The following is a 26,792-nucleotide window of genomic DNA, read 5'->3' as shown; positions in this document are numbered from 1 at the left end:
AACCCCTTTTTTGGGCCTTCAAAGTTTTCAACATTTTTGCAAGCCTAAGATGCATTTTTAGGCCTTTTTTGGGCTGCTAACATATACTGAACCTTCAAGGGTGTAGGATGCATTTTTTGTGCCAAAAATATTTTTGGGAATTTCAGGGGTCTGGGATGCGGGTTAATGCCCCTTTCAGGCTGAACATGATTTTGGGACATGCAGAGCTCTCTGGCACAGTTTTTGGGCCACCAAAATTGTCTGGACTTTAGGGGGTCTAGGATGCCTGTAAACCACTTTTTTGGGCCTTCAAAGTTTTCAACCTTTTTGCAGGACGAAAATGCATTTTAAGGCCTTTTTTTGGCTGCTAACATATTCTGAACTTGCAGGGGTGTAGGATGCATTTTTTGTGCCAAAAATATTTTTGGGAATTTCAGGGGTATGGGATGCGGGTTAATGCCCCTTTCAGGCTGCAAATGTTTTTGGGATATTCAGAGCTATCTGACACAGTTATTAGGCCACCAATATTTTCTGGAATTTAGGGGGTCTAGGATGCCTGTAAACCCCTTTTTTGGGCCTTCAAAGTTTTCAACATTTTTGCAGACCTAAGATGCATTTTTAGGCATTTTTTGGGCTGCAAACATACACTGAACTTTCAAGGGTGTAGGATGCATGTTTTGTGCCAAAAATATTTTTTGAATTTCAGGGGTCTGGGATGCGGGTTAATGCCCCTTCCAGGCTGCAAATGTTTTTGGGACATGGAGAGCTGTCTGGCACAGTTTTTGGACCACCAATATTTTCTGGACTTTAGGGGGTCTAGGATGTCTGTAAACCCCTTTTTTGGTCCTTCAAAGTTTTCAACCTTTTTGCAGGCCGAAAATGCATTTTAAGGCCTTTTTTGGGCTGCTAACATATTATGAACTTGCAGGGGTGTAGGATACATTTTTTGTGCCAAAATATTTTTGGGAATTTCAGTGGTCTAGGATGCGGGTTAATGCCCCTTTCAGGCTGCAAATGATTTTGGGACATGGAGAGCTGTCTGGCACAGTTTTTGGACCACCAATATTTTCTGGACTTTAGGGGGTCTAGGATGTCTGTAAACCCCTTTTTTGGGCTTTCAAAATTTTCAACATTTTTGCAGGCCTAAGATGCATTTTAAGGCCTTTTGGGCTGCTAACATATTCTGAACTATCAGGTGTGTAGGATGCATTTTTTGTGCCAAAAATAGTTTTGGGAATTTCAGTGGTCTAGGATGCGGGTTAATGCCCCTTTCAGGCTGCAAATGATTTTGGGACATGGAGAGCTGTCTGGCACAGTTTTTGGACCACCAATATTTTTTGGACTTTAGGGGGTCTAGGATGTCTGTAAACCCCTTTTTTGGTCCTTCAAAGTTTTCAACCTTTTTGCAGGCCGAAAATGCATTTTAAGGCCTTTTTTGGGCTGCTAACATATTATGAACTTGCAGGGGTGTAGGATACATTTTTTGTGCCAAAATATTTTTGGGAATTTTAGTGGTCTATGATGCGGGTTAATGCCCCTTTCAGGCTGCAAATGATTTTGGGACATGCAGAGCTCTCTGGCACAGTTTTTGGGCCACCAAAATTTTCTGGACTTTAGGGGGTCTAGGATGCCTGTAAACCACTTTTTTGGGCCTTCAAAGTTTTCAACATTTTTGCAGGCCTAAGATGCATTTTAAGGCCGTTTTTGGGCTGCTAACCTATACTGAACTTTCAAGGGTGTAGGATGCGTTTTTTTGTGCCAAAAATATTTTTTCGGAATTTCAGGGGTCTGGGATGCGGGTTAATGCCCCTTTCAGGCTGCAAATGTTTTTGGGATATTCAAAGCTATCTGACACAGTTATTAGGCCACCAATATTTTCTGGACTTTATGGGGTCTAGGATGCCTGTAAACCCCTTTTTTGGGCCTTCAAAGTTGTAAACATTTTTGCAGGCCTAAGATGCATTTTAAGGCCTTTTTTGGGATGCTAACATATTCTGAACTATGAGGGGTGTAGGATGCATTTTTTGTGCCAAAAATAGTTTTGGGAATTTCAGTGGTCTAGGATGCGTGTTAATGCCCCTTTCAGGCTGCAAATGATTTTGGAACATGCAGAGCTCTCTGGCACAGTTTTTGGGCCACCAACATTTTCTGGACTTTCAGGGGTCAAGGATGCCTGTAACCCCCTGTTTTGGGCCTTCAACGTTTTCAACATTTTTGCAGGCCTAAGATGCATTTTAAGGCCTTTTTTGGGCTGCTAACATATTCTGAACTTGCAGTGGTGTAGGATGCATTTTTTGTGCCAAAATATTTTTGGGAATTTTAGTGGTCTATGATGTGGGTTATTGCCCCTTTCAGGCTGCAAACGATTTTGGGACATGTAGAGCTCTCTGGCACAGTTTTTGGGCCACCAACATTTTCTGGACTTTAGGGGGTCTAGGATGCCTGTAAACCCCGTTTTTGGGCCTTCAAAGTTTTGAACATTTTTGCAAGCCTAAGATTCATTTTTAGGCCTTTTTTGGGCTGCTAACATATACTGAACTTTCAAGGGTATAGGATGCATTTTTTGTGCCAAAAATATTTTTGGGAATTGCAGGGGTCTGGGATGCAGGTTTTTTGGGCTTCCAGGCTGCAAATGTTTTTGGGATATTCAGAGCTATCTGACACAGTTATTAGGCCACCAATATTTTCTGGACTTTAGGGGGTCTAGGATGCCTGTAAACCCCTTTTTTGGGCCTTCAAAGTTTTCAACATTTTTGCAAGCCTAAGATGCATTTCTAGGCCTTTTTTGGGCTGCTAACATATACTGAACCTTCAAGGGTGTAGGATGCATTTTTTGTGCCAAAAATATTTTTGGGAATTTCAGGGGTCTGGGATGCGGGTTAATGCCCCTTTCAGGCTGAAAATGATTTTGGGACATGCAGAGCTCTCTGGCACAGTTTTTGGGCCACCAAAATTGTCTGGACTTTAGGGGGTCTAGGATGCCTGTAAACCCCGTTTTTGGGCCTTCAAAGTTTTGAACATTTTTGCAAGCCTAAGATGCATTTTTAGGCCTTTTTTGGGCTGCTAACATATACTGAACTTTCAAGGGTATAGGATGCATTTTTTGTGCCAAAAATATTTTTGGGAATTGCAGGGGTCTGGGATGCGGGTTTTTTGGGCTTCCAGGCTGCAAATGTTTTTGGGATATTCAGAGCTATCTGACACAGTTATTAGGCCACCAATATTTTCTGGACTTTAGGGGGTCTGCGATGCCTGTAAACCCCTTTTTTGGGCCTTCAAAGTTTTCAACATTTTTGCAAGCCTAAGATGCATTTTTAGGCCTTTTTTGGGCTGCTAACATATACTGAACCTTCAAGGGTGTAGGATGCATTTTTTGTGCCAAAAATATTTTTGGGAATTTCAGGGGTCTGGGATGCGGGTTAATGCCCCTTTCAGGCTGAACATGATTTTGGGACATGCAGAGCTCTCTGGCACAGTTTTTGGGCCACCAAAATTGTCTGGACTTTAGGGGGTCTAGGATGCCTGTAAACCACTTTTTTGGGCCTTCAAAGTTTTCAACCTTTTTGCAGGACGAAAATGCATTTTAAGGCCTTTTTTTGGCTGCTAACATATTCTGAACTTGCAGGGGTGTAGGATGCATTTTTTGTGCCAAAAATATTTTTGGGAATTTCAGGGGTATGGGATGCGGGTTAATGCCCCTTTCAGGCTGCAAATGTTTTTGGGATATTCAGAGCTATCTGACACAGTTATTAGGCCACCAATATTTTCTGGACTTTAGGGGGTCTAGGATGCCTGTAAACCCCTTTTTTGGGCCTTCAAAGTTTTCAACATTTTTGCAGACCTAAGATGCATTTTTAGGCATTTTTTGGGCTGCAAACATACACTGAACTTTCAAGGGTGTAGGATGCATGTTTTGTGCCAAAAATATTTTTTGAATTTCAGGGGTCTGGGATGCGGGTTAATGCCCCTTCCAGGCTGCAAATGTTTTTGGGACATGGAGAGCTGTCTGGCACAGTTTTTGGACCACCAATATTTTCTGGACTTTAGGGGGTCTAGGATGTCTGTAAACCCCTTTTTTGGTCCTTCAAAGTTTTCAACCTTTTTGCAGGCCGAAAATGCATTTTAAGGCCTTTTTTGGGCTGCTAACATATTATGAACTTGCAGGGGTGTAGGATACATTTTTTGTGCCAAAATATTTTTGGGAATTTCAGTGGTCTAGGATGCGGGTTAATGCCCCTTTCAGGCTGCAAATGATTTTGGGACATGGAGAGCTGTCTGGCACAGTTTTTGGACCACCAATATTTTCTGGACTTTAGGGGGTCTAGGATGTCTGTAAACCCCTTTTTTGGGCTTTCAAAATTTTCAACATTTTTGCAGGCCTAAGATGCATTTTAAGGCCTTTTGGGCTGCTAACATATTCTGAACTATCAGGTGTGTAGGATGCATTTTTTGTGCCAAAAATAGTTTTGGGAATTTCAGTGGTCTAGGATGCGGGTTAATGCCCCTTTCAGGCTGCAAATGATTTTGGGACATGGAGAGCTGTCTGGCACAGTTTTTGGACCACCAATATTTTTTGGACTTTAGGGGGTCTAGGATGTCTGTAAACCCCTTTTTTGGTCCTTCAAAGTTTTCAACCTTTTTGCAGGCCGAAAATGCATTTTAAGGCCTTTTTTGGGCTGCTAACATATTATGAACTTGCAGGGGTGTAGGATACATTTTTTGTGCCAAAATATTTTTGGGAATTTTAGTGGTCTATGATGCGGGTTAATGCCCCTTTCAGGCTGCAAATGATTTTGGGACATGCAGAACTCTCTGGCACAGTTTTTGGGCCACCAAAATTTTCTGGACTTTAGGGGGTCTAGGATGCCTGTAAACCACTTTTTTGGGCCTTCAAAGTTTTCAACATTTTTGCAGGCCTAAGATGCATTTTAAGGCCGTTTTTGGGCTGCTAACCTATACTGAACTTTCAAGGGTGTAGGATGCGTTTTTTTGTGCCAAAAATATTTTTTCGGAATTTCAGGGGTCTGGGATGCGGGTTAATGCCCCTTTCAGGCTGCAAATGTTTTTGGGATATTCAAAGCTATCTGACACAGTTATTAGGCCACCAATATTTTCTGGACTTTATGGGGTCTAGGATGCCTGTAAACCCCTTTTTTGGGCCTTCAAAGTTGTAAACATTTTTGCAGGCCTAAGATGCATTTTAAGGCCTTTTTTGGGATGCTAACATATTCTGAACTATGAGGGGTGTAGGATGCATTTTTTGTGCCAAAAATAGTTTTGGGAATTTCAGTGGTCTAGGATGCGTGTTAATGCCCCTTTCAGGCTGCAAATGATTTTGGAACATGCAGAGCTCTCTGGCACAGTTTTTGGGCCACCAACATTTTCTGGACTTTCAGGGGTCAAGGATGCCTGTAACCCCCTGTTTTGGGCCTTCAACGTTTTCAACATTTTTGCAGGCCTAAGATGCATTTTAAGGCCTTTTTTGGGCTGCTAACATATTCTGAACTTGCAGTGGTGTAGGATGCATTTTTTGTGCCAAAATATTTTTGGGAATTTTAGTGGTCTATGATGTGGGTTATTGCCCCTTTCAGGCTGCAAACGATTTTGGGACATGTAGAGCTCTCTGGCACAGTTTTTGGGCCACCAACATTTTCTGGACTTTAGGGGGTCTAGGATGCCTGTAAACCCCGTTTTTGGGCCTTCAAAGTTTTGAACATTTTTGCAAGCCTAAGATGCATTTTTAGGCCTTTTTTGGGCTGCTAACATATACTGAACTTTCAAGGGTATAGGATGCATTTTTTGTGCCAAAAATATTTTTGGGAATTGCAGGGGTCTGGGATGCAGGTTTTTTGGGCTTCCAGGCTGCAAATGTTTTTGGGATATTCAGAGCTATCTGACACAGTTATTAGGCCACCAATATTTTCTGGACTTTAGGGGGTCTAGGATGCCTGTAAACCCCTTTTTTGGGCCTTCAAAGTTTTCAACATTTTTGCAAGCCTAAGATGCATTTCTAGGCCTTTTTTGGGCTGCTAACATATACTGAACCTTCAAGGGTGTAGGATGCATTTTTTGTGCCAAAAATATTTTTGGGAATTTCAGGGGTCTGGGATGCGGGTTAATGCCCCTTTCAGGCTGAAAATGATTTTGGGACATGCAGAGCTCTCTGGCACAGTTTTTGGGCCACCAAAATTGTCTGGACTTTAGGGGGTCTAGGATGCCTGTAAACCCTGTTTTTGGGCCTTCAAAGTTTTGAACATTTTTGCAAGCCTAAGATGCATTTTTAGGCCTTTTTTGGGCTGCTAACATATACTGAACTTTCAAGGGTATAGGATGCATTTTTTGTGCCAAAAATATTTTTGGGAATTGCAGGGGTCTGGGATGCGGGTTTTTTGGGCTTCCAGGCTGCAAATGTTTTTGGGATATTCAGAGCTATCTGACACAGTTATTAGGCCACCAATATTTTCTGGACTTTAGGGGGTCTGCGATGCCTGTAAACCCCTTTTTTGGGCCTTCAAAGTTTTCAACATTTTTGCAAGCCTAAGATGCATTTTTAGGCCTTTTTTGGGCTGCTAACATATACTGAACCTTCAAGGGTGTAGGATGCATTTTTTGTGCCAAAAATATTTTTGGGAATTTCAGGGGTCTGGGATGCGGGTTAATGCCCCTTTCAGGCTGAACATGATTTTGGGACATGCAGAGCTCTCTGGCACAGTTTTTGGGCCACCAAAATTGTCTGGACTTTAGGGGGTCTAGGATGCCTGTAAACCACTTTTTTGGGCCTTCAAAGTTTTCAACCTTTTTGCAGGACGAAAATGCATTTTAAGGCCTTTTTTTGGCTGCTAACATATTCTGAACTTGCAGGGGTGTAGGATGCATTTTTTGTGCCAAAAATATTTTTGGGAATTTCAGGGGTCTGGGATGCGGGTTAATGCCCCTTCCAGGCTGCAAATGTTTTTGGGATATTCAGAGCTATCTGACACAGTTATTAGGCCACCAATATTTTCTGGACTTTAGGGGGTCTGCGATGCCTGTAAACCCCTTTTTTGGGCCTTCAAAGTTTTCAACATTTTTGCAAGCCTAAGATGCATTTTTAGGCCTTTTTTGGGCTGCTAACATATACTGAACCTTCAAGGGTGTAGGATGCATTTTTTGTGCCAAAAATATTTTTGGGAATTTCAGGGGTCTGGGATGCGGGTTAATGCCCCTTTCAGGCTGAACATGATTTTGGGACATGCAGAGCTCTCTGGCACAGTTTTTGGGCCACCAAAATTGTCTGGACTTTAGGGGGTCTAGGATGCCTGTAAACCACTTTTTTGGGCCTTCAAAGTTTTCAACCTTTTTGCAGGACGAAAATGCATTTTAAGGCCTTTTTTTGGCTGCTAACATATTCTGAACTTGCAGGGGTGTAGGATGCATTTTTTGTGCCAAAAATATTTTTGGGAATTTCAGGGGTATGGGATGCGGGTTAATGCCCCTTTCAGGCTGCAAATGTTTTTGGGATATTCAGAGCTATCTGACACAGTTATTAGGCCACCAATATTTTCTGGACTTTAGGGGGTCTAGGATGCCTGTAAACCCCTTTTTTGGGCCTTCAAAGTTTTCAACATTTTTGCAGACCTAAGATGCATTTTTAGGCATTTTTTGGGCTGCAAACATACACTGAACTTTCAAGGGTGTAGGATGCATGTTTTGTGCCAAAAATATTTTTTGAATTTCAGGGGTCTGGGATGCGGGTTAATGCCCCTTCCAGGCTGCAAATGTTTTTGGGACATGGAGAGCTGTCTGGCACAGTTTTTGGACCACCAATATTTTCTGGACTTTAGGGGGTCTAGGATGTCTGTAAACCCCTTTTTTGGTCCTTCAAAGTTTTCAACCTTTTTGCAGGCCGAAAATGCATTTTAAGGCCTTTTTTGGGCTGCTAACATATTATGAACTTGCAGGGGTGTAGGATACATTTTTTGTGCCAAAATATTTTTGGGAATTTCAGTGGTCTAGGATGCGGGTTAATGCCCCTTTCAGGCTGCAAATGATTTTGGGACATGGAGAGCTGTCTGGCACAGTTTTTGGACCACCAATATTTTCTGGACTTTAGGGGGTCTAGGATGTCTGTAAACCCCTTTTTTGGGCTTTCAAAATTTTCAACATTTTTGCAGGCCTAAGATGCATTTTAAGGCCTTTTGGGCTGCTAACATATTCTGAACTATCAGGTGTGTAGGATGCATTTTTTGTGCCAAAAATAGTTTTGGGAATTTCAGTGGTCTAGGATGCGGGTTAATGCCCCTTTCAGGCTGCAAATGATTTTGGGACATGGAGAGCTGTCTGGCACAGTTTTTGGACCACCAATATTTTTTGGACTTTAGGGGGTCTAGGATGTCTGTAAACCCCTTTTTTGGTCCTTCAAAGTTTTCAACCTTTTTGCAGGCCGAAAATGCATTTTAAGGCCTTTTTTGGGCTGCTAACATATTATGAACTTGCAGGGGTGTAGGATACATTTTTTGTGCCAAAATATTTTTGGGAATTTTAGTGGTCTATGATGCGGGTTAATGCCCCTTTCAGGCTGCAAATGATTTTGGGACATGCAGAACTCTCTGGCACAGTTTTTGGGCCACCAAAATTTTCTGGACTTTAGGGGGTCTAGGATGCCTGTAAACCACTTTTTTGGGCCTTCAAAGTTTTCAACATTTTTGCAGGCCTAAGATGCATTTTAAGGCCGTTTTTGGGCTGCTAACCTATACTGAACTTTCAAGGGTGTAGGATGCGTTTTTTTGTGCCAAAAATATTTTTTCGGAATTTCAGGGGTCTGGGATGCGGGTTAATGCCCCTTTCAGGCTGCAAATGTTTTTGGGATATTCAAAGCTATCTGACACAGTTATTAGGCCACCAATATTTTCTGGACTTTATGGGGTCTAGGATGCCTGTAAACCCCTTTTTTGGGCCTTCAAAGTTGTAAACATTTTTGCAGGCCTAAGATGCATTTTAAGGCCTTTTTTGGGATGCTAACATATTCTGAACTATGAGGGGTGTAGGATGCATTTTTTGTGCCAAAAATAGTTTTGGGAATTTCAGTGGTCTAGGATGCGTGTTAATGCCCCTTTCAGGCTGCAAATGATTTTGGAACATGCAGAGCTCTCTGGCACAGTTTTTGGGCCACCAACATTTTCTGGACTTTCAGGGGTCAAGGATGCCTGTAACCCCCTGTTTTGGGCCTTCAACGTTTTCAACATTTTTGCAGGCCTAAGATGCATTTTAAGGCCTTTTTTGGGCTGCTAACATATTCTGAACTTGCAGTGGTGTAGGATGCATTTTTTGTGCCAAAATATTTTTGGGAATTTTAGTGGTCTATGATGTGGGTTATTGCCCCTTTCAGGCTGCAAACGATTTTGGGACATGTAGAGCTCTCTGGCACAGTTTTTGGGCCACCAACATTTTCTGGACTTTAGGGGGTCTAGGATGCCTGTAAACCCCGTTTTTGGGCCTTCAAAGTTTTGAACATTTTTGCAAGCCTAAGATGCATTTTTAGGCCTTTTTTGGGCTGCTAACATATACTGAACTTTCAAGGGTATAGGATGCATTTTTTGTGCCAAAAATATTTTTGGGAATTGCAGGGGTCTGGGATGCAGGTTTTTTGGGCTTCCAGGCTGCAAATGTTTTTGGGATATTCAGAGCTATCTGACACAGTTATTAGGCCACCAATATTTTCTGGACTTTAGGGGGTCTAGGATGCCTGTAAACCCCTTTTTTGGGCCTTCAAAGTTTTCAACATTTTTGCAAGCCTAAGATGCATTTCTAGGCCTTTTTTGGGCTGCTAACATATACTGAACCTTCAAGGGTGTAGGATGCATTTTTTGTGCCAAAAATATTTTTGGGAATTTCAGGGGTCTGGGATGCGGGTTAATGCCCCTTTCAGGCTGAAAATGATTTTGGGACATGCAGAGCTCTCTGGCACAGTTTTTGGGCCACCAAAATTGTCTGGACTTTAGGGGGTCTAGGATGCCTGTAAACCCTGTTTTTGGGCCTTCAAAGTTTTGAACATTTTTGCAAGCCTAAGATGCATTTTTAGGCCTTTTTTGGGCTGCTAACATATACTGAACTTTCAAGGGTATAGGATGCATTTTTTGTGCCAAAAATATTTTTGGGAATTGCAGGGGTCTGGGATGCGGGTTTTTTGGGCTTCCAGGCTGCAAATGTTTTTGGGATATTCAGAGCTATCTGACACAGTTATTAGGCCACCAATATTTTCTGGACTTTAGGGGGTCTGCGATGCCTGTAAACCCCTTTTTTGGGCCTTCAAAGTTTTCAACATTTTTGCAAGCCTAAGATGCATTTTTAGGCCTTTTTTGGGCTGCTAACATATACTGAACCTTCAAGGGTGTAGGATGCATTTTTTGTGCCAAAAATATTTTTGGGAATTTCAGGGGTCTGGGATGCGGGTTAATGCCCCTTTCAGGCTGAACATGATTTTGGGACATGCAGAGCTCTCTGGCACAGTTTTTGGGCCACCAAAATTGTCTGGACTTTAGGGGGTCTAGGATGCCTGTAAACCACTTTTTTGGGCCTTCAAAGTTTTCAACCTTTTTGCAGGACGAAAATGCATTTTAAGGCCTTTTTTTGGCTGCTAACATATTCTGAACTTGCAGGGGTGTAGGATGCATTTTTTGTGCCAAAAATATTTTTGGGAATTTCAGGGGTATGGGATGCGGGTTAATGCCCCTTTCAGGCTGCAAATGTTTTTGGGATATTCAGAGCTATCTGACACAGTTATTAGGCCACCAATATTTTCTGGACTTTAGGGGGTCTAGGATGCCTGTAAACCCCTTTTTTGGGCCTTCAAAGTTTTCAACATTTTTGCAGACCTAAGATGCATTTTTAGGCATTTTTTGGGCTGCAAACATACACTGAACTTTCAAGGGTGTAGGATGCATGTTTTGTGCCAAAAATATTTTTTGAATTTCAGGGGTCTGGGATGCGGGTTAATGCCCCTTCCAGGCTGCAAATGTTTTTGGGACATGGAGAGCTGTCTGGCACAGTTTTTGGACCACCAATATTTTCTGGACTTTAGGGGGTCTAGGATGTCTGTAAACCCCTTTTTTGGTCCTTCAAAGTTTTCAACCTTTTTGCAGGCCGAAAATGCATTTTAAGGCCTTTTTTGGGCTGCTAACATATTATGAACTTGCAGGGGTGTAGGATACATTTTTTGTGCCAAAATATTTTTGGGAATTTCAGTGGTCTAGGATGCGGGTTAATGCCCCTTTCAGGCTGCAAATGATTTTGGGACATGGAGAGCTGTCTGGCACAGTTTTTGGACCACCAATATTTTCTGGACTTTAGGGGGTCTAGGATGTCTGTAAACCCCTTTTTTGGGCTTTCAAAATTTTCAACATTTTTGCAGGCCTAAGATGCATTTTAAGGCCTTTTGGGCTGCTAACATATTCTGAACTATCAGGTGTGTAGGATGCATTTTTTGTGCCAAAAATAGTTTTGGGAATTTCAGTGGTCTAGGATGCGGGTTAATGCCCCTTTCAGGCTGCAAATGATTTTGGGACATGGAGAGCTGTCTGGCACAGTTTTTGGACCACCAATATTTTTTGGACTTTAGGGGGTCTAGGATGTCTGTAAACCCCTTTTTTGGTCCTTCAAAGTTTTCAACCTTTTTGCAGGCCTAAAAATGCATTTTAAGGCCTTTTTTGGGCTGCTAACATATTATGAACTTGCAGGGGTGTAGGATACATTTTTTGTGCCAAAATATTTTTGGGAATTTTAGTGGTCTATGATGCGGGTTAATGCCCCTTTCAGGCTGCAAATGATTTTGGGACATGCAGAGCTCTCTGGCACAGTTTTTGGGCCACCAAAATTTTCTGGACTTTAGGGGGTCTAGGATGCCTGTAAACCACTTTTTTGGGCCTTCAAAGTTTTCAACATTTTTGCAGGCCTAAGATGCATTTTAAGGCCGTTTTTGGGCTGCTAACCTATACTGAACTTTCAAGGGTGTAGGATGCGTTTTTTTGTGCCAAAAATATTTTTTCGGAATTTCAGGGGTCTGGGATGCGGGTTAATGCCCCTTTCAGGCTGCAAATGTTTTTGGGATATTCAAAGCTATCTGACACAGTTATTAGGCCACCAATATTTTCTGGACTTTATGGGGTCTAGGATGCCTGTAAACCCCTTTTTTGGGCCTTCAAAGTTGTAAACATTTTTGCAGGCCTAAGATGCATTTTAAGGCCTTTTTTGGGATGCTAACATATTCTGAACTATGAGGGGTGTAGGATGCATTTTTTGTGCCAAAAATAGTTTTGGGAATTTCAGTGGTCTATGATGCAGGTTAATGCCCCTTTCAGGCTGCAAATGATTTTGGGACATGCAGAGCTCTCTGACACAGTTTTTAGGCCACCACCATTTTCTGGACTTTAAGGGGTCTAGGATGCCTGTAAACCCCTTTTTTGGGCCTTCAAAGTTTTCAACACTTTTGCAGGCCTAAGATGCATTTTTAGGCCTTTTTTGGGCTGCTAACATATACTGAACTTTCAAGGGTGTAGGATGCATTTTTTGTGCCAAAAGTATTTTTGGGAATGTCAGTGGTCTAGGATGCGGGTTAATGCCCCTTTCAGGCTGCAGATGATTTTGGGACATGGAGAGCTGTCTGGCACAGTTTTTGGACCACCAATATTTTCTGGACTTTAGGGGGTCTAGGATGCCTGTAAACCCCTTTTTTGGTCCTTCAAAGTTTTCAACCTTTTTGCAGGCCGAAAATGCATTTTAAGGCCTTTTTTGGGCTGCTAACATATTATGAACTTGCAGGGATGTAGGATACATTTTTTGTGCCAAAATATTTTTGGGAATTTTAGTGGTCTATGATGCGGGTTAATGCCCCTTTCAGGCTGCAAATGTTTTTGGGATATTCAGAGCTATCTGACACAGTTATTAGGCCACCAATATTTTCTGGACTTTAGGGGGTCGAGGATGCCTGTAAACCCCTTTTTTGGGCCTTCAAAGTTGTCATCAATTTTGCAGGCCTAAGATGCATTTTAAGGCCTTTTTTGGGATGCTAACATATTCTGAACTATCAGGGGTGTAGGATGCATTTTTTGTGCCAAAAATTGTTTTGGGAATTTCAGTGGTCTATGATGCAGGTTAATGCCCCTTTCAGGCTGCAAATGATTTTGGGACATGCAGAGCTCTCTGACACAGTTTTTAGGCCACCACCATTTTCTGGACTTTAAGGGGTCTAGGATGCCTGTAAACCCCTTTTTTGGTCCTTCAAAGTTTTCGACCTTTTTGCCGGCCGAAAATGCATTGTAAGGCCTTTTTTGGGATGCTAACATATACTGAACTTTCAAGGGTGAAGGATGCATTTTTTGTGCCAAAATATTTTTGGGAATTTTAGTGTTCTATGATGCGGGTTAATGCCCCTTTCAGGCTGCAAATGATTTTGGGACATGTAGAGCTCTCTGGCACAGTTTTCCGGCCACCAACATTTTCTGGACTTTAGGGGGTCTAGGATGCCTGTAAACCCCTTTTTTGGGCCTTCAACGTTTTCAACATTTTTGCAGGCCTAAGATGCACTTTTAGGCATTTTTTGGGATGCTAACATATACTGAACTTTCAAGGGTGTAGGATGCATTTTTTGTGCCAAAAGTATTTTTGGGAATTTTAGTGGTCTATGAAGCGGGTTAATGCCCCTTTCAGGCTGCAAATGATTTTGGGACATGTAGAGCTCTCTGGCACAGTTTTTGGGCCACCAACATTTTCTGGACTTTAAGGGGTCTAGGATGCCTGTAAACCCCTTTTTTGGGCCTTCAAAGTTTTCAACCTTTTTGCAGGCCGAAAATGCATTTTAAGGCCTTTTTTGGGCTGCTAACATATTATGAACTTGCAGGGGTGTAGGATGCATTTTTTGTGCCAAAATATTTTTGGGAATTTTAGTAGTCTATGATGCGGGTTAATGCCCCTTTCAGGCTGCAAATGATTTTGGGACATGCAGAGCTCTCTGGCACAGTTTCTGGGCCACCAACATTTTCTGGACTTTAGGGGGTCTAGGATGCCTGTAAATCCCTTTTTGGGCCTTCAAAGTTTTCAACAGTTTTGCAGGCCTAAGATGCATTTTTAGGCATTTTTTGGGCTGCTAGCCTATACTGAACTTTCAAGGGTGTAGGATGCATTTTATGTGCCAAAAATATTTTTGGGAATTTCAGGGGTCTGGGATGCGGGTTAATGCCCCTTTCAGGCTGCAAATGATTTTGGGACATGCAGAGCTCTCTGGCACAGTTTTTGGGCCATCAAAATTGTCTGGACTTTAGGGGGTCTAGGATGCCTGTAAAGCACTTTTTTGGGCCTTCAAAGTTTTCAACAGTTTTGCAGGCCTAAGATGCATTTTTAGGCATTTTTTGGGCTGCTAGCCTATACTGAACTTTCAAGGGTGTAGGATGCATTTTTTTTTGCCAAAAATATTTTTGGGAATTTCAGGGGTCCGGGATGCGGGTTAATGCCCCTTTCAGGCTGCAAATGTTTTTGGGATATTCAGAGCTATCTGACACAGTTATTAGGCCACCAATATTTTCTGGACTTTAGGGGCTCTAGGATGCCTGTAAACCCCTTTTTTGGGCCTTCAAAGTTTTCAACATTTTTGCAGGCCTAAAATACATTTTAAGGACTTTTGGGCTGCTAACATATTCTGAACTATCAGGGGTGTAGGATGCATTTTTTGTGTCAAAAATAGTTTTTGGGAATTTCAGTGGTCTAGCATGCAGGTTAATGCCCCTTTCAGGCTGCAAATGATTTTGGGATATTCAGAGCTATCTGACACAGTTATTAGGCCACCAACATTTTCTGGACTTTAAGGGGTCTAGGATGCCTGTAAACCCCTTTTTTGGGCCTTCAAAGTTTTCAACCTTTTTGCAGGCCGAAAATGCATTTTAAGGCCTTTTTTGGGCTGCTAACATATTATGAACTTGCAGGGGTGTAGGATGCATTTTTTGTGCCAAAATATTTTTGGGAATTTTAGTAGTCTATGATGCGGGTTCATGCCCCTTTCAGGCTGCAAATGATTTTGGGACATGCAGAGCTCTCTGGCACAGTTTCTGGGCCACCAACATTTTCTGGACTTTAGGGGGTCTAGGATGCCTGTAAGCCCCTTTTTTGGGCCTTCAAAGTTTTCAACATTTTTGCAGGCCTAAGATGCATTTTTAGGCCTTTTTTGGGCTGCTAACATATTCTGAACTTGCAGGGGTGTAGGATGCATTTTTTGTGCCAAAATATTTTTGGGAATTTTAGTGGTCTATGATGCGGGTTAATGCCCCTTTCAGGCTGCAAACGATTTTTGGACATGCAGAGCTCTCTGGCACAGTTTTTAAGCCACCAATATTTTCTGGACTTTAGGGGGTCTAGGATGCCTGTAAACCACTTTTTTTGGGCCTTCAAAGTTTTCAACATTTTTGCAGGCCTAAGATGCAATTTAAGGCCTTTTGGGCTGCTAACATATTCTGAACTATCAGGGGTGTAGGATGCATTTTTTGTGCCAAAAATAGTTTTGGGAATTTCAGTGGTCTAGGATGCGGGTTAATGCCCCTTTCAGGCTGCAAATGATTTAGGGACATGTAGAGCTCTCTGGCACTGTTTTTGGGACTCCAACATTTTCTGGACTTTAGGGGGGTCTAGAATGCCTGTAAACCCTTTTTTTGGGCCTTCAAAGTTCTGAACATTTTTGCAAGCCTAAGATGCATTTTTAGGCCTTTTTTGGTCTGCTAACATATACTGAACTTTCAAGGGTCTAGGATGCATTTTTTGTGCCAAAAATATTTTTGGGAATTTCAGGGGTCTGGGATGCGGGTTAATGCCCCTTTCAGGCTGCAAATGTTTTTGGGACATGCAGAGCTCTCTGGCACAGTTTTTGGGCCACCAATATTTTCTGGACTTTAGGGGGTCTAGGTTGCCTGTAAACCCCTTTTTTGGGCCTTCAAAGTTTTCAACATTTTTGCAGGCCTAAGATGCATTTTTAGGCCTTTTTTGGGCTGCTAACATATACCGAACTTTCAAGGGTGTAGGATGCATTTTTTGTGCCAAAAATATTTTTGGGAATTTCAGGGGTCTGGGATGCGGGTTAATGCCCCTTTCAGGCTGCAAATGTTTTTGGGATATTCAGAGCTATCTGACACAGTTATTAGGCCACCAATATTTTCTGGACTTTAGGGGGTCTAGGATGTCTGTAAACCCCTTTTTTGGTCCTTCAAAGTTTTCAACCTTTTTGCAGGACGAAAATGCATTTTAAGGCCTTTTTTGGGCTGCTAACATATTATGAACTTACAGGGGTGTAGGATGCATTTTTTGTGCTAAAATATTTTTGGGAATTTCAGGGGTCCGGGATGCGGGTTAATGCCCCTTTCAGGCTGCAAATGTTTTTGGGATATTCAGAGCTATCTGACACAGTTATTAGGCCACCAATATTTTCTGGACTTTCGGGGGTCTACGATGCCTGTAAACCCCTTTTTTGGGCCTTCAAAGTTTTCAACATTTTTGCAGGCGTAAAATGCATTTTAGGCCTTTTTGGGCTGATAACATATACTGAACTTTCAAGGGTGTAGGATGCATTTTTTGTGCCAAGATATTTTTGGGAATTTTAGTGGTCTTTGATGCAGGTTAATGCCCCTTTCAGGCTGCAAATGATTTTGCGACATGCAGAGCTCTCTGGCACAGTTTTTGGGCCACCAACATTTTCTAGACTTTAGGGGGTCTAGGATGCCTGTAAACCCCTTTTTTGGGCCTTCAAAGTTTTTAACATTTTTGCAAGCCTAAGATGCATTTTTAGGCCTTTTTTGGGCTGCTAACATATACTGAACTTTCAAGGGTGTAGGATGCATGTTTTGTGCCAAAAATATTTTTTGCATTTCAGGGGTCTGGGATGCGGGTTAATGCCCCTTCCAGGCTGCAAATGTTTTTGGGATATTCAGAGCTATCTGACACAGTTATTAGGCCACCAACACTTTCTGGACTTTAGGGGGTCTAGGATGCCTGTAAACCCCTTTTTTGGGCCTTCAAAGTTTTCAACATTTTTGCAGGCCGAAGATGCATTTTTAGGCATTTTTTGGGCTGCTAACATATACTGAACTTTCAAGGGTGTAGGATGCATTTTTTGTGCCAAAAATATTTTTGAGAATTTCAGGGGTCTTGGATGCGGGTTAATGCCCCTTTCAGGCTGCAAATGATTTTGGGACATGTAGAGCTCTCTGGCACAGTTTTTGGGCCGCCAACATTTTCTGGACTTTAGGGGGTCTAGGATGCCTGTAAACCCCTTTTTTGGGCCTTCAAAGTTTTGAACATTTTTGCAAGCCTAAGATGCATTTTTAGGCCTTTTTTGGGCTGCTAACATATACTGAACCTTCAAGGGTGTAGGACGCATTTTTTGTGCCAAAAATATTTTTGGGAATTTCAGGGGTCTGGGATGCGGGTTAATGCCCCTTTCAGGCTGAAAATGATTTTGGGACATGCAGAGCTCTCTGGCACAGTTTTTGGGCCACCAAAATTGTCTGGACTTTAGGGGGTCTAGGATGCCTGTAAACCACTTTTTTGGGCCTTCAAAGTTTTCAACATTTTTGCAGGCCTAAGATGCATTTTTAGGCATTTTTTGGGCTGCTAACCTATACTGAACTTTCAGGGGTGTAGGATGCATTTTTTGTGCCAAAAATAGTTTTGGGAATTTCAGTGGTCTAGGATGCGTGTTAATGCCCCTTTCAGGCTGCAAATGATTTTGGAACATGCAGAGCTCTCTGGCACAGTTTTTGGGCCACCAACATTTTCTGGACTTTCAGGGGTCAAGGATGCCTGTAACCCCCTGTTTTGGGCCTTCAAAGTTTTCAACATTTTTGCAGGCCTAAGATGCATTTTAAGGCCTTTTTTGGGCTGCTAACATATTCTGAACTTGCAGTGGTGTAGGATGCATTTTTTGTGCCAAAATATTTTTGGGAATTTTAGTGGTCTATGATGTGGGTTATTGCCCCTTTCAGGCTGCAAACGATTTTGGGACATGTAGAGCTCTCTGGCACAGTTTTTGGGCCACCAACATTTTCTGGACTTTAGGGGGTCTAGGATGCCTGTAAACCCCGTTTTTGGGCCTTCAAAGTTTTGAACATTTTTGCAAGCCTAAGATGCATTTTTAGGCCTTTTTTGGGCTGCTAACATATACTGAACTTTCAAGGGTATAGGATGCATTTTTTGTGCCAAAAATATTTTTGGGAATTGCAGGGGTCTGGGATGCAGGTTTTTTGGGCTTCCAGGCTGCAAATGTTTTTGGGATATTCAGAGCTATCTGACACAGTTATTAGGCCACCAATATTTTCTGGACTTTAGGGGGTCTAGGATGCCTGTAAACCCCTTTTTTGGGCCTTCAAAGTTTTCAACATTTTTGCAAGCCTAAGATGCATTTCTAGGCCTTTTTTGGGCTGCTAACATATACTGAACCTTCAAGGGTGTAGGATGCATTTTTTGTGCCAAAAATATTTTTGGGAATTTCAGGGGTCTGGGATGCGGGTTAATGCCCCTTTCAGGCTGAAAATGATTTTGGGACATGCAGAGCTCTCTGGCACAGTTTTTGGGCCACCAAAATTGTCTGGACTTTAGGGGGTCTAGGATGCCTGTAAACCCCGTTTTTGGGCCTTCAAAGTTTTGAACATTTTTGCAAGCCTAAGATGCATTTTTAGGCCTTTTTTGGGCTGCTAACATATACTGAACTTTCAAGGGTATAGGATGCATTTTTTGTGCCAAAAATATTTTTGGGAATTGCAGGGGTCTGGGATGCGGGTTTTTTGGGCTTCCAGGCTGCAAATGTTTTTGGGATATTCAGAGCTATCTGACACAGTTATTAGGCCACCAATATTTTCTGGACTTTAGGGGGTCTGCGATGCCTGTAAACCCCTTTTTTGGGCCTTCAAAGTTTTCAACATTTTTGCAAGCCTAAGATGCATTTTTAGGCCTTTTTTGGGCTGCTAACATATACTGAACCTTCAAGGGTGTAGGATGCATTTTTTGTGCCAAAAATATTTTTGGGAATTTCAGGGGTCTGGGATGCGGGTTAATGCCCCTTTCAGGCTGAACATGATTTTGGGACATGCAGAGCTCTCTGGCACAGTTTTTGGGCCACCAAAATTGTCTGGACTTTAGGGGGTCTAGGATGCCTGTAAACCACTTTTTTGGGCCTTCAAAGTTTTCAACCTTTTTGCAGGACGAAAATGCATTTTAAGGCCTTTTTTTGGCTGCTAACATATTCTGAACTTGCAGGGGTGTAGGATGCATTTTTTGTGCCAAAAATATTTTTGGGAATTTCAGGGGTATGGGATGCGGGTTAATGCCCCTTTCAGGCTGCAAATGTTTTTGGGATATTCAGAGCTATCTGACACAGTTATTAGGCCACCAATATTTTCTGGACTTTAGGGGGTCTAGGATGCCTGTAAACCCCTTTTTTGGGCCTTCAAAGTTTTCAACATTTTTGCAGACCTAAGATGCATTTTTAGGCATTTTTTGGGCTGCAAACATACACTGAACTTTCAAGGGTGTAGGATGCATGTTTTGTGCCAAAAATATTTTTTGAATTTCAGGGGTCTGGGATGCGGGTTAATGCCCCTTCCAGGCTGCAAATGTTTTTGGGACATGGAGAGCTGTCTGGCACAGTTTTTGGACCACCAATATTTTCTGGACTTTAGGGGGTCTAGGATGTCTGTAAACCCCTTTTTTGGTCCTTCAAAGTTTTCAACCTTTTTGCAGGCCGAAAATGCATTTTAAGGCCTTTTTTGGGCTGCTAACATATTATGAACTTGCAGGGGTGTAGGATACATTTTTTGTGCCAAAATATTTTTGGGAATTTCAGTGGTCTAGGATGCGGGTTAATGCCCCTTTCAGGCTGCAAATGATTTTGGGACATGGAGAGCTGTCTGGCACAGTTTTTGGACCACCAATATTTTCTGGACTTTAGGGGGTCTAGGATGTCTGTAAACCCCTTTTTTGGGCTTTCAAAATTTTCAACATTTTTGCAGGCCTAAGATGCATTTTAAGGCCTTTTGGGCTGCTAACATATTCTGAACTATCAGGTGTGTAGGATGCATTTTTTGTGCCAAAAATAGTTTTGGGAATTTCAGTGGTCTAGGATGCGGGTTAATGCCCCTTTCAGGCTGCAAATGATTTTGGGACATGGAGAGCTGTCTGGCACAGTTTTTGGACCACCAATATTTTTTGGACTTTAGGGGGTCTAGGATGTCTGTAAACCCCTTTTTTGGTCCTTCAAAGTTTTCAACCTTTTTGCAGGCCGAAAATGCATTTTAAGGCCTTTTTTGGGCTGCTAACATATTATGAACTTGCAGGGGTGTAGGATACATTTTTTGTGCCAAAATATTTTTGGGAATTTTAGTGGTCTATGATGCGGGTTAATGCCCCTTTCAGGCTGCAAATGATTTTGGGACATGCAGAGCTCTCTGGCACAGTTTTTGGGCCACCAAAATTTTCTGGACTTTAGGGGGTCTAGGATGCCTGTAAACCACTTTTTTGGGCCTTCAAAGTTTTCAACATTTTTGCAGGCCTAAGATGCATTTTAAGGCCGTTTTTGGGCTGCTAACCTATACTGAACTTTCAAGGGTGTAGGATGCGTTTTTTTGTGCCAAAAATATTTTTTCGGAATTTCAGGGGTCTGGGATGCGGGTTAATGCCCCTTTCAGGCTGCAAATGTTTTTGGGATATTCAAAGCTATCTGACACAGTTATTAGGCCACCAATATTTTCTGGACTTTATGGGGTCTAGGATGCCTGTAAACCCCTTTTTTGGGCCTTCAAAGTTGTAAACATTTTTGCAGGCCTAAGATGCATTTTAAGGCCTTTTTTGGGATGCTAACATATTCTGAACTATGAGGGGTGTAGGATGCATTTTTTGTGCCAAAAATAGTTTTGGGAATTTCAGTGGTCTAGGATGCGTGTTAATGCCCCTTTCAGGCTGCAAATGATTTTGGAACATGCAGAGCTCTCTGGCACAGTTTTTGGGCCACCAACATTTTCTGGACTTTCAGGGGTCAAGGATGCCTGTAACCCCCTGTTTTGGGCCTTCAACGTTTTCAACATTTTTGCAGGCCTAAGATGCATTTTAAGGCCTTTTTTGGGCTGCTAACATATTCTGAACTTGCAGTGGTGTAGGATGCATTTTTTGTGCCAAAATATTTTTGGGAATTTTAGTGGTCTATGATGTGGGTTATTGCCCCTTTCAGGCTGCAAACGATTTTGGGACATGTAGAGCTCTCTGGCACAGTTTTTGGGCCACCAACATTTTCTGGACTTTAGGGGGTCTAGGATGCCTGTAAACCCCGTTTTTGGGCCTTCAAAGTTTTGAACATTTTTGCAAGCCTAAGATGCATTTTTAGGCCTTTTTTGGGCTGCTAACATATACTGAACTTTCAAGGGTATAGGATGCATTTTTTGTGCCAAAAATATTTTTGGGAATTGCAGGGGTCTGGGATGCAGGTTTTTTGGGCTTCCAGGCTGCAAATGTTTTTGGGATATTCAGAGCTATCTGACACAGTTATTAGGCCACCAATATTTTCTGGACTTTAGGGGGTCTAGGATGCCTGTAAACCCCTTTTTTGGGCCTTCAAAGTTTTCAACATTTTTGCAAGCCTAAGATGCATTTCTAGGCCTTTTTTGGGCTGCTAACATATACTGAACCTTCAAGGGTGTAGGATGCATTTTTTGTGCCAAAAATATTTTTGGGAATTTCAGGGGTCTGGGATGCGGGTTAATGCCCCTTTCAGGCTGAAAATGATTTTGGGACATGCAGAGCTCTCTGGCACAGTTTTTGGGCCACCAAAATTGTCTGGACTTTAGGGGGTCTAGGATGCCTGTAAACCCCGTTTTTGGGCCTTCAAAGTTTTGAACATTTTTGCAAGCCTAAGATGCATTTTTAGGCCTTTTTTGGGCTGCTAACATATACTGAACTTTCAAGGGTATAGGATGCATTTTTTGTGCCAAAAATATTTTTGGGAATTGCAGGGGTCTGGGATGCGGGTTTTTTGGGCTTCCAGGCTGCAAATGTTTTTGGGATATTCAGAGCTATCTGACACAGTTATTAGGCCACCAATATTTTCTGGACTTTAGGGGGTCTGCGATGCCTGTAAACCCCTTTTTTGGGCCTTCAAAGTTTTCAACATTTTTGCAAGCCTAAGATGCATTTTTAGGCCTTTTTTGGGCTGCTAACATATACTGAACCTTCAAGGGTGTAGGATGCATTTTTTGTGCCAAAAATATTTTTGGGAATTTCAGGGGTCTGGGATGCGGGTTAATGCCCCTTTCAGGCTGAACATGATTTTGGGACATGCAGAGCTCTCTGGCACAGTTTTTGGGCCACCAAAATTGTCTGGACTTTAGGGGGTCTAGGATGCCTGTAAACCACTTTTTTGGGCCTTCAAAGTTTTCAACCTTTTTGCAGGACGAAAATGCATTTTAAGGCCTTTTTTTGGCTGCTAACATATTCTGAACTTGCAGGGGTGTAGGATGCATTTTTTGTGCCAAAAATATTTTTGGGAATTTCAGGGGTATGGGATGCGGGTTAATGCCCCTTTCAGGCTGCAAATGTTTTTGGGATATTCAGAGCTATCTGACACAGTTATTAGGCCACCAATATTTTCTGGACTTTAGGGGGTCTAGGATGCCTGTAAACCCCTTTTTTGGGCCTTCAAAGTTTTCAACATTTTTGCAGACCTAAGATGCATTTTTAGGCATTTTTTGGGCTGCAAACATACACTGAACTTTCAAGGGTGTAGGATGCATGTTTTGTGCCAAAAATATTTTTTGAATTTCAGGGGTCTGGGATGCGGGTTAATGCCCCTTCCAGGCTGCAAATGTTTTTGGGACATGGAGAGCTGTCTGGCACAGTTTTTGGACCACCAATATTTTCTGGACTTTAGGGGGTCTAGGATGTCTGTAAACCCCTTTTTTGGTCCTTCAAAGTTTTCAACCTTTTTGCAGGCCGAAAATGCATTTTAAGGCCTTTTTTGGGCTGCTAACATATTATGAACTTGCAGGGGTGTAGGATACATTTTTTGTGCCAAAATATTTTTGGGAATTTCAGTGGTCTAGGATGCGGGTTAATGCCCCTTTCAGGCTGCAAATGATTTTGGGACATGGAGAGCTGTCTGGCACAGTTTTTGGACCACCAATATTTTCTGGACTTTAGGGGGTCTAGGATGTCTGTAAACCCCTTTTTTGGGCTTTCAAAATTTTCAACATTTTTGCAGGCCTAAGATGCATTTTAAGGCCTTTTGGGCTGCTAACATATTCTGAACTATCAGGTGTGTAGGATGCATTTTTTGTGCCAAAAATAGTTTTGGGAATTTCAGTGGTCTAGGATGCGGGTTAATGCCCCTTTCAGGCTGCAAATGATTTTGGGACATGGAGAGCTGTCTGGCACAGTTTTTGGACCACCAATATTTTTTGGACTTTAGGGGGTCTAGGATGTCTGTAAACCCCTTTTTTGGTCCTTCAAAGTTTTCAACCTTTTTGCAGGCCGAAAAATGCATTTTAAGGCCTTTTTTGGGCTGCTAACATATTATGAACTTGCAGGGGTGTAGGATACATTTTTTGTGCCAAAATATTTTTGGGAATTTTAGTGGTCTATGATGCGGGTTAATGCCCCTTTCAGGCTGCAAATGATTTTGGGACATGCAGAGCTCTCTGGCACAGTTTTTGGGCCACCAAAATTTTCTGGACTTTAGGGGGTCTAGGATGCCTGTAAACCACTTTTTTGGGCCTTCAAAGTTTTCAACATTTTTGCAGGCCTAAGATGCATTTTAAGGCCGTTTTTGGGCTGCTAACCTATACTGAACTTTCAAGGGTGTAGGATGCGTTTTTTTGTGCCAAAAATATTTTTTCGGAATTTCAGGGGTCTGGGATGCGGGTTAATGCCCCTTTCAGGCTGCAAATGTTTTTGGGATATTCAAAGCTATCTGACACAGTTATTAGGCCACCAATATTTTCTGGACTTTATGGGGTCTAGGATGCCTGTAAACCCCTTTTTTGGGCCTTCAAAGTTGTAAACATTTTTGCAGGCCTAAGATGCATTTTAAGGCCTTTTTTGGGATGCTAACATATTCTGAACTATGAGGGGTGTAGGATGCATTTTTTGTGCCAAAAATAGTTTTGGGAATTTCAGTGGTCTATGATGCAGGTTAATGCCCCTTTCAGGCTGCAAATGATTTTGGGACATGCAGAGCTCTCTGACACAGTTTTTAGGCCACCACCATTTTCTGGACTTTAAGGGGTCTAGGATGCCTGTAAACCCCTTTTTTGGGCCTTCAAAGTTTTCAACACTTTTGCAGGCCTAAGATGCATTTTTAGGCCTTTTTTGGGCTGCTAACATATACTGAACTTTCAAGGGTGTAGGATGCATTTTTTGTGCCAAAAGTATTTTTGGGAATGTCAGGGGTCTAGGATGCGGGTTAATGCCCCTTTCAGGCTGCAGATGATTTTGGGACATGGAGAGCTGTCTGGCACAGTTTTTGGACCACCAATATTTTCTGGACTTTAGGGGGTCTAGGATGCCTGTAAACCCCTTTTTTGGTCCTTCAAAGTTTTCAACACTTTTGCAGGCCTAAGATGCATTTTTAGGCCTTTTTTGGGCTGCTAACATATACTGAACTTTCAAGGGTGTAGGATGCATTTTTTGTGCCAAAAGTATTTTTGGGAATGTCAGGGGTCTAGGATGCGGGTTAATGCCCCTTTCAGGCTGCAGATGATTTTGGGACATGGAGAGCTGTCTGGCACAGTTTTTGGACCACCAATATTTTCTGGACTTTAGGGGGTCTAGGATGCCTGTAAACCCCTTTTTTGGTCCTTCAAAGTTTTCAACCTTTTTGCAGGCCGAAAATGCATTTTAAGGCCTTTTTTGGGCTGCTAACATATTATGAACTTGCAGGGATGTAGGATACATTTTTTGTGCCAAAATATTTTTGGGAATTTTAGTGGTCTATGATGCGGGTTAATGCCCCTTTCAGGCTGCAAATGTTTTTGGGATATTCAGAGCTATCTGACACAGTTATTAGGCCACCAATATTTTCTGGACTTTAGGGGGTCTAGGATGCCTGTAAACCCCTTTTTTGGGCCTTCAAAGTTGTCATCAATTTTGCAGGCCTAAGATGCATTTTAAGGCCTTTTTTGGGCTGCTAACATATTCTGAACTATCAGGGGTGTAGGATGCATTTTTTGTGCCAAAAATTGTTTTGGGAATTTCAGTGGTCTATGATGCAGGTTAATGCCCCTTTCAGGCTGCAAATGATTTTGGGACATGCAGAGCTCTCTGACACAGTTTTTAGGCCACCACCATTTTCTGGACTTTAAGGGGTCTAGGATGCCTGTAAACCCCTTTTTTGGTCCTTCAAAGTTTTCGACCTTTTTGCCGGCCGAAAATGCATTGTAAGGCCTTTTTTGGGATGCTAACATATACTGAACTTTCAAGGGTGAAGGATGCATTTTTTGTGCCAAAATATTTTTGGGAATTTTAGTGTTCTATGATGCGGGTTAATGCCCCTTTCAGGCTGCAAATGATTTTGGGACATGTAGAGCTCTCTGGCACAGTTTTCCGGCCACCAACATTTTCTGGACTTTAGGGGGTCTAGGATGCCTGTAAACCCCTTTTTTGGGCCTTCAACGTTTTCAACATTTTTGCAGGCCTAAGATGCACTTTTAGGCATTTTTTGGGATGCTAACATATACTGAACTTTCAAGGGTGTAGGATGCATTTTTTGTGCCAAAAGTATTTTTGGGAATTTTAGTGGTCTATGAAGTGGGTTAATGCCCCTTTCAGGCTGCAAATGATTTTGGGACATGTAGAGCTCTCTGGCACAGTTTTTGGGCCACCAACATTTTCTGGACTTTAAGGGGTCTAGGATGCCTGTAAACCCCTTTTTTGGGCCTTCAAAGTTTTCAACCTTTTTGCAGGCCGAAAATGCATTTTAAGGCCTTTTTTGGGCTGCTAACATATTATGAACTTGCAGGGGTGTAGGATGCATTTTTTGTGCCAAAATATTTTTGGGAATTTTAGTAGTCTATGATGCGGGTTAATGCCCCTTTCAGGCTGCAAATGATTTTGGGACATGCAGAGCTCTCTGGCACAGTTTCTGGGCCACCAACATTTTCTGGACTTTAGGGGGTCTAGGATGCCTGTAAATCCCTTTTTGGGCCTTCAAAGTTTTCAACAGTTTTGCAGGCCTAAGATGCATTTTTAGGCATTTTTTGGGCTGCTAGCCTATACTGAACTTTCAAGGGTGTAGGATGCATTTTATGTGCCAAAAATATTTTTGGGAATTTCAGGGGTCTGGGATGCGGGTTAATGCCCCTTTCAGGCTGCAAATGATTTTGGGACATGCAGAGCTCTCTGGCACAGTTTTTGGGCCATCAAAATTGTCTGGACTTTAGGGGGTCTAGGATGCCTGTAAAGCACTTTTTTGGGCCTTCAAAGTTTTCAACAGTTTTGCAGGCCTAAGATGCATTTTTAGGCATTTTTTGGGCTGCTAGCCTATACTGAACTTTCAAGGGTGTAGGATGCATTTTTTTTTGCCAAAAATATTTTTGGGAATTTCAGGGGTCCGGGATGCGGGTTAATGCCCCTTTCAGGCTGCAAATGTTTTTGGGATATTCAGAGCTATCTGACACAGTTATTAGGCCACCAATATTTTCTGGACTTTAGGGGCTCTAGGATGCCTGTAAACCCCTTTTTTGGGCCTTCAAAGTTTTCAACATTTTTGCAGGCCTAAGATACATTTTAAGGACTTTTGGGCTGCTAACATATTCTGAACTATCAGG

This window comes from Ambystoma mexicanum, chromosome 6q, assembly GCF_040938575.1.
Source record: "Ambystoma mexicanum isolate Mex_15411 chromosome 6q, UKY_AmexF1_1, whole genome shotgun sequence".
NCBI classification, from domain to species: Eukaryota; Metazoa; Chordata; class Amphibia; order Caudata; family Ambystomatidae; genus Ambystoma; species Ambystoma mexicanum.
The sequence above is the reverse complement of the archived record's forward strand: the minus strand, read 5'-3'. Positions refer to the sequence as shown.